The sequence below is a fragment of the Bos indicus genome, chromosome 1, assembly GCF_029378745.1.
Source record: "Bos indicus isolate NIAB-ARS_2022 breed Sahiwal x Tharparkar chromosome 1, NIAB-ARS_B.indTharparkar_mat_pri_1.0, whole genome shotgun sequence".
In the NCBI taxonomy this organism is placed as follows: domain Eukaryota; kingdom Metazoa; phylum Chordata; class Mammalia; order Artiodactyla; family Bovidae; genus Bos; species Bos indicus.
Window position 1 is genome coordinate 133,827,601 of NC_091760.1, and position 14,900 is coordinate 133,842,500.

The following is a 14,900-nucleotide window of genomic DNA, read 5'->3' on the forward strand; positions in this document are numbered from 1 at the left end:
TTCCTAAGACTAAGGAAATGTGCCTCTTAACCACAGCACAATTATTAATTTCACTACATTTAACATTAATACAATATTCTGATCTATCTACGATATTACAATTTTTTCAGTTGACCCAATAATGTCCCTTGTAGCATTTTCTACCCATAGATTGGGTATAGCATTCCCATTAGTTATGTTTTTAGTCTCTCTATCTGAAGCATTTCTATAGCCTTTCTTTGTCTTTGAAAACATTGGCCTTTATGAAGAATTCAATTCTTTTTCGTTTTTAATATATAGAATGTTCTTCACTTTTGGTTTGTCTGATGTTTCTTGATGGTCAGCTTTAGGTTATAATCCTGGCATAATCTTTAGATAGCATCATGTCTGGAGGCACACAAAGTCCATCTGCCTCTCATTGGCGATGCTAATTTTGTTCCCCATCCACTTTCAGGAGACCCTTTAAGACCATGAAGACATTCTATGCCTCATCAACAATTCCCTCCAGATTTAGCAACCATCGATGATTCTTGCTTGGACTGACCTTTGCTCTGGCACTTACAAAATGATGATTTCCCATCTCCAGCCCTCCCCTCATTTACCTGTCAGCCTTTGGCACACCTGTGATTCTGTCAGAAGAGTGCTTTTCTTTACAGAACTCAGAACTGATTCTCATGATGTATAAATTTGAATTCTATTTTCGTATGTAGGAATAGTATGTTTTACCCTTATATCTGACAGCTTACTAAAATAAGATATTAAAGAAAACTCATTTCCATCTTGGTTTAAAAAATATTATGTTCTCTTAAATACAGTTTAGGTAGAATGAGGCTCGAGCATGAGTTGGAGGTCTTTAGCCATTGTTAAACAAGGAAGTAAGAAAACAAACATTTGACTCTCATGGACAGAGGGCTGGTTGAAGAAGGACTTCCTCTTTTTTTTAAGTCTTTATTGGATTTGTTACAATATTGCTTCTGTTTTCTGTTTTGGCTGGGAACCATGTGGGATCTTAGCTTACCGACCAGGGATTGAAACTGCTTTGGAAGGCGTTTTCCACTGGACTACAAGAGAAGTCCTTTTTAAAAGAGGATTTCCTCTTTGTGTTAAATCATCCCCTTTTACTAGGTAAAAAGAAAATATACTCTGTATGTGTGTGTGTATATGGTCACACCATGGGTAGTATGTGGCACGATTCTAATCACTTTCCCTTCCTGGCTGTTGACAAATGGTGTGGATTAGAAGATCAGCCTCTCACAATAGAAGACAGAGTGATTAGACAGCAAGACTGTTAATTAGAATGTTAGGACCCAGCAGGGCCCCATCTCACTGAGAAGCTGAATGAAGGCAGCTAAGATTGTGAAAAGCAGGAGAGAAACCACGTGAAATATTTATTGGTGCCCAAATCTCTAATATCCGGAGGGAAAAAAAAATGCCAAGTCCCAACCCCAAACAGGACTTAAACTCTTAGGGAAGAGAGTGAATTCTAGCTGAGGTTTTGGGCAAGTACCAAGATTAGATTAAGCAGTGAATGATGGCTGTTAACAGTAACAACGAGGTATATGTATTTCTTTAAACCTTGCTCTAAGTGCTATAATCAATTTTTATCTATAATAATTTGAAATGAATTATCATGGTTTGTTAACTTAATAAAGTATTCTATTTCTATAGAAAAAGCACAGAGGCACAGAAGAGCGTATTAAAGTCTTTCTCCAATGGGAAGCCTTTTGCTCCAATTTATGGTCACGGTCCAAGGCCAGGTCTACCCAGGAGCAGCCAGTTCATATTGGTGTAAGAGGGAAGAGTCCATATGTGCAAACTCCCAAACCCAAACCTTCAAAAGAAGGTGGCAACCAATTTTTTTTTGGAGGAATGAGATGATGAGAGGGTCCATGAAGGTGCCAGGAACCAGGAATCCTGCCCTGCATGGGTGTTTGTGGCTCCACAGTCTGGGAGATGACTTTTGGCATAAGAGTCAATTGAAAAACTGGTGAGGCCTTGAATACAACATGGACGTGGAACAACAGACTGGTTCCAAAGAGGAAAAGGAGTATGTCAAGGCTGTATACTGTCACCCTGCTTATTTAACTTATATGCAGAGTACATCATGAGAAATGCTGGGCTGGATGAAGCACAAGCTGGAATCAAGATTGCCGGTAGAAATATCAATAACCTCAGATATGCAGATGACACCACCCTTATGCAGAAAGTGAAGAAGAACTAAAAAGCCTCTTGATGAAAGTGAAAGAAGAGAGTGAAAAAGTTGGCTTAAAGCTCAACATTCAGAAAACTAAGATCATGGCATCTGGTCTCATCACTTCATGGCAAATAGATGGGGAAACAGGGGAAACAGTGTCAGACTTTATTTTTCGGGGCTCCAAAATCACTGCTGATGGTGATTGCAGCCATGAAATTAAAAGACGCTTACTCCTTGGAAGGAAAGTTATGACCAACCTAGACAGCATATTAAAAAGCAGAGAGATTACTTTGCCAACAAAGGTCCGTCTAGTCAAGGCTATGGTTTTTCCAGTGGTCATGTATGGATGTGAGAGTTGGACTGTGAAAAAGGCTGAGTGCCGAAGAATTGATGCTTTTGAACTGTGGTGTTGGAGAAGACTCTTGAGAGTCCCTTGGACTGCAAGGAGATCCAACCAGTCCATCCTAAAGGAGATCAGTCCTGGGTGTTCATTGGAAGGACTGATGCTAAAGCTGAAACTCCAGTACTTTGGCCACTTGATGTGAAGAGCTGACTCATTGGAAAAGACCCTGATGCTGGGAAAGATTGAGGGCAGGAGGAGAAGGGGACGACAAAGGATGAGATGGTTGGATGGCATCACTGACTCAATGGACATGGGTTTGGATGGACCCTGGGAGTTGGTGATGGACAGGGAGGCCTGGCGTGCTGTGGTTCATGGGGTTGGAAAGAATCGGACACCACTGAGCAACTGAACTGAACTGAATGCAGCAACTTCTTTTTCTAGATGCCTCTTATCCTCACCGTGAGGCCCATCTCTGCCATTTTCTAAACTCCTTTTGCCATGTTTCTGTTCTTGCTGATGCCACACAGTCTAAACTGCTAAGGATGGGGGGCCTGTTAAAGTATTTCCCTCTGTTAGAAAAAGTAAAGGGACTTCCAGAAGAGATGCCTTGGAAACTGGTGATATACACTGCCAAGGGTGGAGGCAAAAGCCCTTCTTAATTAAAAAGAAAGATGTTTGGAAGCTGGAGAGTAGACTGAAAGCACTGGCCATAGAGCAGTTTTGTGTATTTTATTTTTTTGGTAGTATCTTTTTATAATAGGACATAGTGCTTTACACTTCAAAGCAGTTATTTATTTATTTAGCTGTGTTAGGTCTTAGTTGCAGCACGTGAGGTCTTCTGATGCCGCACACGGACTCTCTCACTGTGGGCTCCAGAGCGCATGGGCTTCAGTAGATGCTGCACGCAGGCTCAGTAGCTGTGGCTCTCAGACTCAGTTGCCCTGCAGCATGTGGGATCTTAGTTCTCTGACCAGGTCTCGAACCCATGTTCTCTGCATTGCAAGGCGGATTCATTACCACTGGGCCACCAGGGAAATCCCACGAAGAAAATTATTTGAATTGCAGCCCACCATTTCCAAGCTTTGTGATCTCTGGTATTAGTTACCTAAACTCTCTAATCATCGGTTTTGCCATTCTTATCATAGAGTTAATAGCACTTACCTCTTGGTGTTGTGAGGAGTAAATTTAATAATTTTTATAAATCTCTTACTACAAAGCTTGAAACACAATGAGCATTAAATAAATGGTGGCCAGTGTTGGGAGCTATTACTGTCAGGCCTAAATTACAGTGCCTGGTATTGAAATGCCTGTGCAATCTGCCTCCAGCTTGCCTACTTATCTTGTTTCCTACCATTCATCTGTTCATTCCTGCTACAGCAGGAATGTTCATCATCAGCCTGAACCAGGCTCTAGCCTGGCCTGGGCCCATTTCATCTCCCTGTTCTCACCTCCTTCTTACTACAACTTCCGGGGGAAATGCCCCTGCCTGTGCTTTCATCTCATCCCCTGAGGCTCAATGTTAGTCCCATTTCCTCCCTGAAGCCCTTTATAGCTATTTCTGCTCACTTTAGGCTCTACTCGGCAACCCACTCCAGTACTCTTGCCTGGAAAATCCCATGGACGGAGGAGCCTGGAGGGCTGCAATCCATGGGGTTGCTGAGGGTCGGACATGACTGAGCGACTTCCCTTTCACTTTTCACTGTCATGCATTGGAGGAGGAAATGGCAGCCCACTCCAGTGTTCTTGCCTGGAGAATCCCAGGGACAGGGGAGCCTGGTGGGCTGCCGTCTCTGGGGTCGCACAGAGTCGGAGACGACTGAAGTGACTTAGCAGTAGGCTCTACTGTTCTCTGAGTCACTATTGTAATTACTGTTTGTGTTGCAGAGTTTAGTGCTGCATTATATAGAGAAGAGTTTTCTGTGATGGTAGAAATACTCTTGAGCTGGGTTGTCCAAAAAAGCAGCCACTACCTTTATGTGACTATTGAGAATTTTAAATGCAGCTGCCAGAGAAGGCGATGGCACCCACTCCAGTGCTCTTGCCTGGAGAATCCCATGGACAGAGGAGCCTGGTGGGCTGCAGTCCTGGTGGGCTGCAGTCCATGGGGTCGCTAGGAGTCAGACACGACTGAGTGACTTCACTTTCACTTTTCACTTTCATGCATTGGAGAAGGAAATGGCAACCCACTCCAGTGTTCTTGCCTAGAGAATCCCAGGGACGGCGGAGCCTGTTGGGCCTCCATCTATGGGGTTGCACAGAGTCAGACACAACTGATGTGACTTAGCAGCAGCAGCAGCAGCAGCAATGTGATTAAAGTAGTTAATTTTAAATTCGTTTTCATTTTAATTAATTCAACTTTACATTACGATTTTTTAAATTGGAGTATAGTTAATATACACTGTTGTGTCAGTTTCTGCTGTGCAGCAAAGTGAATCAGTCATACATATCTCCACTCTTTTTTAGATTCTTTTCCCATATAGATCATTACAGAGTATTGAGAAGAGGTCTCCGTGAGAAGTAGGTCTTTATTAATTGTCTATTTTAAATACAGCAGTGTGTATGTGTCAATCCCAATCTCCAATGTATCCATCCCACCTTCTCCCCTGTAAGGTAAGTTTGTTTTCTATGCCTCTATTTCTGTTTCATAAGTTCATTTGTGCCGTTTTTTTAGATCCCACATATAAACAGTATCGTATAATTTAACACCCTTTGCAGCAACACGGATGGACCTAAAGGTTGTCATACTGAGTGAAGTAAGTCAGCTTTACATTTGAATGGCCCCTTGGCTCCTTGTGTGGACCATCTCCTCTGACAAAAGCTCTTGTAAGAGGTAGTACTCCTGTGTTCCCATTGGCCTCATAAAGCCAAACCTATCTTCTCTTTCTATGGTAACCCCTTTGCCCATAGAGAAATCAAGGGTGGACTTAGGGAAAAAAGGAAGACATGGGATAGAGGGGTAGTGCTCAATCAGAGGAGGTGGGTGTGAGCTAGATGGAAGTTGGGGTGAATGGGACCCAGTCAGATGCCTCCCATCTGTTCGTGAGTCTTCCTATAGAATTGGCCTCAGTGTCCAGCAGGATTTAGAGGAGCCCTGTTACCCACAGGGCTTACACCCTCACAAGTGAGTGAAGTCTCTCATGGTGGCCCCTGAGTCATGGTGTCCGACCCTTTCAGGGATCCCTGGAGATGGTGCTGTAGCAGCCCAGTTGGCCTAGACCAAGCCTCTGCTTGACTCTTCCTTCCAAACTTGACCTTTCTGAGAGAATCCTCTCCCTGTCCCTCAGCTCTGGTTCCTGATTTCAGACTCTTCAGAGCTGCCCCAGCCTCCTCCCTGTCTGTCTTGAGTCTATTTGTTTATATTTCCCAATAGTTTATGAACTTTTAGAGATCACAGACCTCTTTGAGAAGCCAACTAATGCTATGGACACACTTCTTAGGAAAATGCACATGGCCATATTCATACACAATTTTGCAAATTGTTTTGGGGAGGTCACAGATCCCTTGAAGCCCAGGCTCAAGTCTGAGACCCTTGGCTAGGAACACGTTCTTTAATCTGACTTCAGTGGTTTCATATGCTATTCCTTCCTCTCTCAGCACCAGCTCAGCTCTAACTAATTCTGTACTCATTGGGCAATGTTTTGATGACTGGTTGAGGGCTCTAGTTACCTACTGACAGCAACAGTAACTCTAAATAGCTATGAGAACATTTCAGTTGCTATAAATATCTATCCTTATTGGTAGGTTAATAGATTGGCATTATGGCTTCTAAATCCATTCCCCAGCTTGCAAAAGAGTTTTTAGAGCCTGATATCTGGGTGAAATAATACGATTCATAAAACAGCAGTACTGAGCTACAGTCTCGGGCTGACAGTACACTCTCCCCCCCACCCCCGCCCCCGCTCATCACCTGTAGTTAATTAGAGGTTTGCAGCCCTGGATCTGTCATGTAGTATCATTCATATCCTCAACTGAACTTTGAATGTGCACTTCTCTAACTTGGTTGGGCTTTCTTCTGTTCTCACCTGAGCCTCTGTTTCACAGACCACAAACATTGAGTTAGTGGACATGCTGAGATCATTTCTTGCAGAGCCCATGGAGGGAAGGGGCTGGTCCAAGTTTCCACAGCTGGTTCCACAAGGCAGGGCTAGAACCCAACTGCCTTCTATACCAGCTCAGTCTCTCAATTTCTCTATGCTGTATGAGCAATTTGTTCTGGAACTTTGGCTAAAATGACTTAAGAAGTAGAGTCTGTACCATATGTATAGAGACACCTCATTGCCTGCTTTGGATAGATTCTTGCAAATTTGATAATAGAGTGAATTTCAGTAAGTTATATATCCTATCATGTCTTTCAAAGACTACAGATGTATTCCTTCTGTAAAAGCTTTCAGCCTTGGGTATATACGTGGATACAACTGAGAAAACCATGTGCTTAGAGGGAAAATAATTTTCTGATGAAATATTCAACTAATGTTTGGAATAAACCAACAAATACTAAAGTGTGAGATAACAATCTTTTTGTCTAGACGAAGATATAGCCAGTCTATTTCTTTAAACTTAATATGCATTTTCCTCTACCCACAGGTAAATATTCCTTTTGAAAAGCTTTCTTCTTTCTGAGGGGTTTATCTTGCATGATTACTTTTAATTGTTTATTTAACAGCCTGGATTAGCTTGCTGCAATGTTTGCTCAGCATCTTGTGTAAATTCTTTATCATTAAAAGTCAGTTTTCCTGATGGCGTTATTGAAATTTATTATTTCTATAAGTATGCCTTTCTCTGTAGTGGAGATTCTGTAAGTGGAATAGACAAAGGAAGAAACAATTATTTTGGTTTTTACTAGCCATGGGATAGTCTATTTTACTTCTAATTAGAAAAACTCTGAAAGGTTATATGAGATAACATTACGTTTTGGATGCTTTAGAAAGAAAGTCTGGTGTCAGTTTTCCCTTGGTTACTTGCCATGATTATCTTTGCTGGGGCCAACATGATCAGAATAACTTTCTTTAGCCTGATCCTGTAACCAGTACATTTTGTAATATAGATGCTTTCAGGAGGAAGAACTTGAACAATAATCATTTCAGCCTGCTTCCCGCTAAACTTTTAACTAGAGCAGCTAATAGGAAGCAAACGCTTGGGTTTGAATTTCATCTCCTTTTGTTTTCCCTGCTCACTCTCTGGAAAAGGGGCTAATGAACAGTGAAACCGCTGAGTTTGAGCCGCAGAGGAGAGGACACTCTTTCTGGGGAGGCTGGTGCTGTGTAATCAGCTCCTGAATTGTCGCAAGATGCCCCAGGTTTTTATGAAGGTGTCTGAAATAGCCAGGATCCAGCACTGAGGGGAGTAAGGAGAAGAAAAGATGGGGTTCCAATGGGCACGATATCTACTCTGTCCTTTGGATTGAAGCTGTACTACTCCCAAAGAAGGCTCCTTAGAGAAAAAAAATGTGAAAGGCAAATACTGGTGTGCAAATTGTAACAAACTTGTTAGTGTTTACAGTACAGATGCTGACACTGTTTAACCTAATAGCAAGCTGTTTTCTAAGCATCTTTCAGAGAGTAATTAAAAGGTTCCTACACACACTGAAACCAATTATAATAAAATTTTATTTGTAGGGAGTGCTCAAGACTTAAGGTAAAAAAAAAAAATCAGGATTCATAACCCAACTGAAGATGTCTTCCTGCCACAGGCAACAGGGATGCTGCCGAGAAGAACCCAATTAAAGACCAGAACTTGGTTACGAAGGCGGAGACCTCAAATCAGCTTTTCTTTGACCCAACCCAGTGCTACTTTAATGAGGGAAAGAAAAAGTTCACTCCTGCCACATTATTAAGTAGAAATTGGAAGAAAGAACAGGTTATTCCTTTGGAAAAAAAAGACCGAGGGAATGATGTGAGCCTGCTTGAAGAAGTTGCAGTAGCAGCAGGGTTTGAAAAAAATCAATGTTGAGAGGGTTCTAAGAAGATGCTTTTTTTCTGGAGAAAAAAGCATTCTTTGGGCATAATAAATGGTTTATATTTATATTTGTGGGTTGTTGTCAAACAAAACAAAACGAAACAACACCATCCAGCAGGTTAATCTGCATACCCCAGCTGAATTCCAGGAGAGAAGCATTAGGAGATTCATCTCCTCATTCTGAGACCATCACTGACTGGCTGTGTGACCTCAGAGAAGTCACTTTCCTGCTCTGAGTCTCAGGATCCTAGGATCTGTAAAGTGAAAGGAACACTTCTGGTTCTAGAAAGCCTCAATCTTGCTATAATAATACTCTGGATTCACAAAATGTCTGCTCCTCTAACCCCTAAATAATTTGGAAAATGCTGTCAGCCCTTAACACCGCTCTATAATCCACAGGCATTAGTTTCCTTATTGCAGTTGGAGTTATGGAGAGTCAGTGAAGTTACGTGGCAGGCACAAGGTGACCTTGTCATTTTTCAGAGGAGGATAAAGAACTGTACTCCTGACTTCAGCCCAGAACTTAAGCCGTTCAGGCCAGAATTGTATGGAAAATGATAAAGATTCTGATGGAATTTGATGTATGGTGCTGTCCTTAATTAACTACATCGAATCAACTCAGTCCTATGAGTCTTCCCATTTTTTCCTCAGGCCTCTGTCCTTTTTGTTCTCTGACCAGAGCTCATCAACAGCAGCTATAGCTAAAGATACCAGGATGCCAGTGATGTCGTCTTTTTACATAGTCTTTGCTACACCTGTGGGGTGAGGGATGTGACGTGAGCACCTGCATGTGTGGGAACAGCTAATATATCACCAACTTCCTTCCAGGATGTTCTGACATTCATTCTCCACTTTCGCAGCCAGTTCTGTCTTCAGTGTCTACTGGAAGAGATGTCCTGGGCTGAAAATTTGGGGCCCTTTGCAAGGATGTATCTTTGGCTGGCAGCTCTCACCCGTGTTTCTTGGCCCCATCAGTCAGCATGCTCCAGCTCCCTGCCACAGTCCCTGCTCCTGTCTCTGGGAGCTCCTGGGGGGATGTCAGCTATGACTGGCACATGGGCATATGATACTTTCACCCTCTCTCCAGCGAGAGAGACTCACAGGATGCTGACAATCGTCGCTGCTGCTCGAGGGCCTGGTGTAAGTCCCTGGGCCTAGAGCTGAGGCTGTTTGAGTGTGTCATCTCTGGTTGTGGCCTGTTATGCTTGAACCAAACTTTTGTACTTCCTTGCTCTCTTTTCTCAAGATAGGACTTCTTTATTTTTGTCATCCTTAATTATAGTTTACATTAGTGTTTATATTGATTGTTTTCATATTGTTTTTATTGGAGTATAGTTGAGTTTTAATATTGTGTTTTAGTTTCAGCTGTGCAGCAAAAAGTATATCAGTTATATATATACAGTGTGTATATATCCCCTCTCTTTTAGATTCGTTTCCCATATAGGCCATTACAGAGTATTGAGTCCCAGAGTTCCCTGTGCTATATATTAGGTCCTTATTTTATATATATAGTAGTGTGCATATGTCAATCCCAAGTTCCCAATTTATTCCTACCCCCTTACCCTCTGGTAACCATAAATTTGTTTTTTTCTATGTCTGTGACTGTACTTCTGTTTTGTAAATAAATTCATTTGTACTCTTAAAAAATCATTTATTCATTTATGTATTTTTGGCCGTGCTAGGTCTTCATTGCTGCGTTGGCTTTTCTCTAGTTCCAGAGAGTGGGGGCTGCTCTCTAGCGTGGTGCAAGGACGTCTCACTGTGGTGATTCTCTTGTTGTGGAGCATGGGCTCTAGGGCACGTGGGCTTCAGTAGTTACAGCTCCTGGACTCTACAGCACAGGCTCAATAGTTGTGGTGCATAGGCTTAGCCTGCTTCTGGGCATGTGGGGTCCTTCCAGATCAGGGATTGAACCAGTGTCCCCCGTACTGGCAGGCGAACTCTTCATGACTGAGCCACCAGGGAAGCCATGTATCCTTTTCTTTTTGATTCCGCACCTAAATGATATCATATGGTACTTGTCTATCTGACTTATAACTCAGTTTGACAATCTTTAGGACAAGACTCACTTTGGAGGGTCCTTAGTTTCTTCACATGAAGAGACTCATCGTGTCTGATTCTTAAGGCTCAAGCTGAAGTGCTCACCTCCTTGGATTCTAAAGGTAGAGTCAAAGCTGCCCTTGGGCGCTTGATATCTTGGTCCATGATGTTAAAAGACAGAAGGAAGAGCCCTCAGTTAGCTTGCTTCTTCCTCTGGTGGGAGGTCTCACACTAGGGGATAGGAGGAGAGAATAGTATTTGGTGCTCCAGTTCAGTATTCCTGAAGCCCTCTCAGCATGCATCCCAGGCTCCCTTTGACCAAAGTAAAAGGTGGAGAACTTGCTTCTGTAATGACCGTCTCTTCTTTCTCTGCTTCTTCAATTCTTCAATGCCTGTCACTGAAAGTGTGATGTGTCCTTAAGCTCCACCTGCTTGCTAGGAATCTCCATGGGGCTGTCTGTCTTGGCCTGACCCTCATAGATGGGGCCTTGTGCTGTGAGCCCCTCCTCTTTCTTTCCTCCCCATCTATCCAAGGTGCCACTCCATCAAGAGCTGATTTTTTCTAAAAATGATAAGCTGAGGTGTTGCATAAGGATCATGACTTTGCCCTGCCTCTTTCAGCTGGCTATTCCTGATGGAATGTGATTAGATCCGAGAGCTGATATCCACTTTTTGGGTTTTGGGACAAAAGACCAAAAGTCTTGCCATGAACGTGATGACGAGAGGTCACCTGAGAGTGGATGGGGACTGCCTGTGAGACAGTCCGCATGTGTGGCCCTTCACTCACCTCTTTACCATCCTTCAAGATTGTTATAAGTAAAACTTATGACTGTCTAGACCCGGAGCATGTGGTCTCTCTGAAAGGCACTTCTACCTGTTACTGTTTAAGATAATGCGTGTTGCCTGTCTGTTAGAGTAAGGAAGGCTGACAGAAGAGAGAAAGTCTGGGGCTTCAATCAGTAGGCAACAGAGGAGTTGGAGGTGGATATAAGAGAATTAAAATGGTGGCCAATGGAAGCCATGGAGGAAGAGAAGTGAGTGAGGATACAGAGAGAAGAGGGCATTGGAAATATTTGATCCATTATTTCAGGGAGATCTTGGTTATTAACACAGAGGTTAAAGGAGGAATAGGGTAAATAGGTGGAGGGAAATGTACTGAGTAGGATGGAACGGACATTCTCCTTGGAGGAGTCAAGGTGAAGGTCATTGTTAGATTTAAGGACAAGGGCAACGGGACTGCTCTGGATGTTCTGGAATACTCACACTCCCAGCAGTCCATGCTGAGCAGATGGGCGGAAGGATGACTGAAAGAATGAATGAACACTGCCAGTATACTCCCTGAGCCTACAAAGACTTGCTGGGTGAGTCAGAGTTATTAATATAAATAGTTACGGTGGCAACAATATGTCCCAGTGACAGTCCTATTTTAAAAATTAACTTTAAAAGCTATTTTAAAATGTTGTTCTAAATCCTACGTGCATTCTCTTTTGCATTCTTTTGAGGACTCGAGTCTGTTATTTACAGTGTTTATTACTTTTAAGCATATGGGTGTACATATGAAGTCTGTCCACTTTTTTCCAGAACTAGTAAACAGACTGAGAACAGGACCAATATAATCATATTCATTCTGCCATTGACCTTGTGCAGGCTCTCCAAGGTCAGGAATGGTAGTTGGATTTTTGTCAGAATTGACTTGTTTTCAGCAGGAGCTGGGTCTCCCGCCTACTAACATTTGTAATCTTTCCTTACTATCTAGCCTGCTGTAAAATTACTAGTACAGTTTCCCCAGGCAATGACTTTGTGATTTTCTACTCTTTTATTGATCAATAAACAGTTTTAAACCAAAAGCCCCACAGTGAGAATAGAAACTTATTTGGTACTTGTAACTACCTGCCTTGGAGAAGAAAGAGGGATTGGAGAGATAAGAGCCTTAGGCTCCTGCGGTCTTCTTGATGCCAACACCAATAGATAAAACTAGAAAAATACAGCCATGGGTTAACAAAACAACAATTGACACGCTATGCTAAATAACCCATTGTTTTGCATGGAATTAACCCATTGTTTCCTTGTCCCATGGTTATATGTATCACTTTCTGTAAACTTCAAAGAGGCAGGCTTTGGTTTTTCACTTGTGCCAAAAACAGTGTCTAACTCAGAGTTCGTATTTAGGAAAAAATAATGGAGCTATTGGAATTGAGAATAAGAGGGTGGATTTATGTCTCTGGTATACTGAGATTGGTTTCCAGTAATTTCCTTGCATAAATCTGATCTCTCCAGCTAGATTTAAGGAGAGACCCTAGGCCCTGTCTGTTTTTCGCTTCCTATGGGAGCAAATTTAGTATGACCATAGAAATACCTCTAGGTAGTAATGACTGTGTTTCCAATGGTTATGGCTTCCCATCAACCTATTTGTTTTCGTTTGGCTTTGTTTTTGGGTAAATAGAATTTTGAAAATAAGTCTAGTAAATAAGGTATCATTTTCTTTTAAAGTAAAACCAAATCAATAACCAGCTAAGGATAACAGAAAATTTGTGATTTGAATTGAAAACTGTTCACGTGGGTGCATTTTGAAGGATGACAGAGTTTTCTTCTCACATTTGTTGATGTCGTTTGTTTTATCCAAGGAGAATTTGAAGATAGGATGAAGTGAAAGTGTATTGTTTTCTGGAGCAATGTTGAGTCATTTGCTTTTCTGATAAGAAATGTTGAAAAACTGTTGACTTTTGGTTTTCTTGTTTTCCATGGGGACATCACTGGCAAATACCTGTTGTCTGTGTAATGCTTAGAATTCAGAAATGGAAAATTCAGTGATAACACGGCAGGGTATCAAGAAACAGGGAAGGATAAAAGAGCTTTTATAAATTCATCAAAAAGTAAGAACATTCTTTCCACAAATATTCCTTGAATAAAACACGTGTTTTAATTCACCCAACATGGAATCCGGATACTGGACCTGGAAGGGCCTTGTGTATGTCAGTCGCTCGGTTGTGTCTGACTCTTTGCAACCCCATGGACTGTAGCCTGCAAGTTCCTCTGTCATGAAATTCTGCAGGCAAGAATACTGAGGTGAGTTGCCATTTCCTTCTCCAGTGGATCTTCCTGACCCAGGGACTGAACCTGGATCTCCCTTATTGAAGGCAGATGCTTTACTGTCTGAGCTACTAGGGAAGCCCACTAGGGAAGCTACTAGGGAAGGGCCTTGGGAGCCTTTATTTCAGTCTGCTCATTCACATGAAAGGGAATGGATTCAGAGCAGCTCAGGGCTGTTTGAAGTCACATAGTGAGTCAGTGGCAGAGCCTCCCACTCCGGGGCTTCCCTGGTGGGTCAGTCGGTAAAGAATCTGCCTGCAATGCAGGAGACCCAGGTTCCATCTCTGGGTAGGGAAGATCCCCTGGAGAAGGGGATGGCTACCTGCTCCAGTGTTCTTGCCTGGAAAATTCCATGGACAGAGTAGCCTGGCAGGCTACAGTCCGTAGGGTCGCTAAATAGTCGAACATGACTGAGCAACTAACACTTTTCCTCTCACTTTACTCCTATTCTGGCCCCCAGCCATGGGTTATAAAGAGTGATTGCCACCCTTGATGGCCCTCTACCGTGACACCCGCAGAAACAAATCTGTGCTCCGGTTACAGATGGATCCTCAAGTGGCCTTTCCCTGTCTGTTTTCTCCAGGTGGCCTCCTCAGGTTGCTGGGTACCTTGGGGCCCAAGGGTCCCTTTCCAGGGCATGGACAGGAATCCTGGGGATGGAACGAGGAGTGAAGTTCATTGTTTTGAGATCCTCAACCCACTTCTCCGCACCCAGAAGTTGTCTCACACCCATGGGCTCCGTGTGTCACGGCTGCAGCCTAGCAGACCTAGTAGCCTTGAGGCAGAAGGCCTTTCACTCAGCCAACTGATGAAAACTCTGTCCTTTTCAAAATGTCCCAGAAAGCCAAAATAACTCATATATCCCACGCAACTGTAGAGCAGATTTATGTCCCTTTAAGAACACATGTGGTGTAAAAAGATGAAGGGAGAGAGGGCCTAAAGTTTTACATATGGCACCAAGGTAATCCTAGCCGAGTTGGCTCCTCTCCGGAGCCCGCCTGCAGGGTATAATTAGAATGGAGATAGCCATCCCAACAGATCTATACTTGAGCAAGTCGTGGCTGTGACAAAATTGGAACCAAGGCTAAATTTATCAATAACAGGGTTTAAAAAAAGGAAAAGAAGACAAATGAATTTGAAATTTCTCCTTGTTTATTTTAATGTGCAGAACATTTTCTAGCTGATTTATGCCACAGCTTCAGTGTATTTTTCATTTTTTATTTATTTTGCAGTTAATTGGATTTCCAGGCTTTGCAGCCAGTCACTGCAATTGATCCCTGAAAAGATGGATTTATTGCT

General features: G+C 42.7%; 1 long non-coding RNA gene across 5 annotated transcripts in view; it reads left to right on the forward strand.

Annotated features, from left to right (window-relative positions):
• Nucleotides 1-14,900, forward strand: part of LOC139184511 (uncharacterized) — a 133,273-nt gene that overhangs the window by 62,278 nt on the left and 56,095 nt on the right. The gene's annotated exons all lie outside the window — the stretch shown is intronic.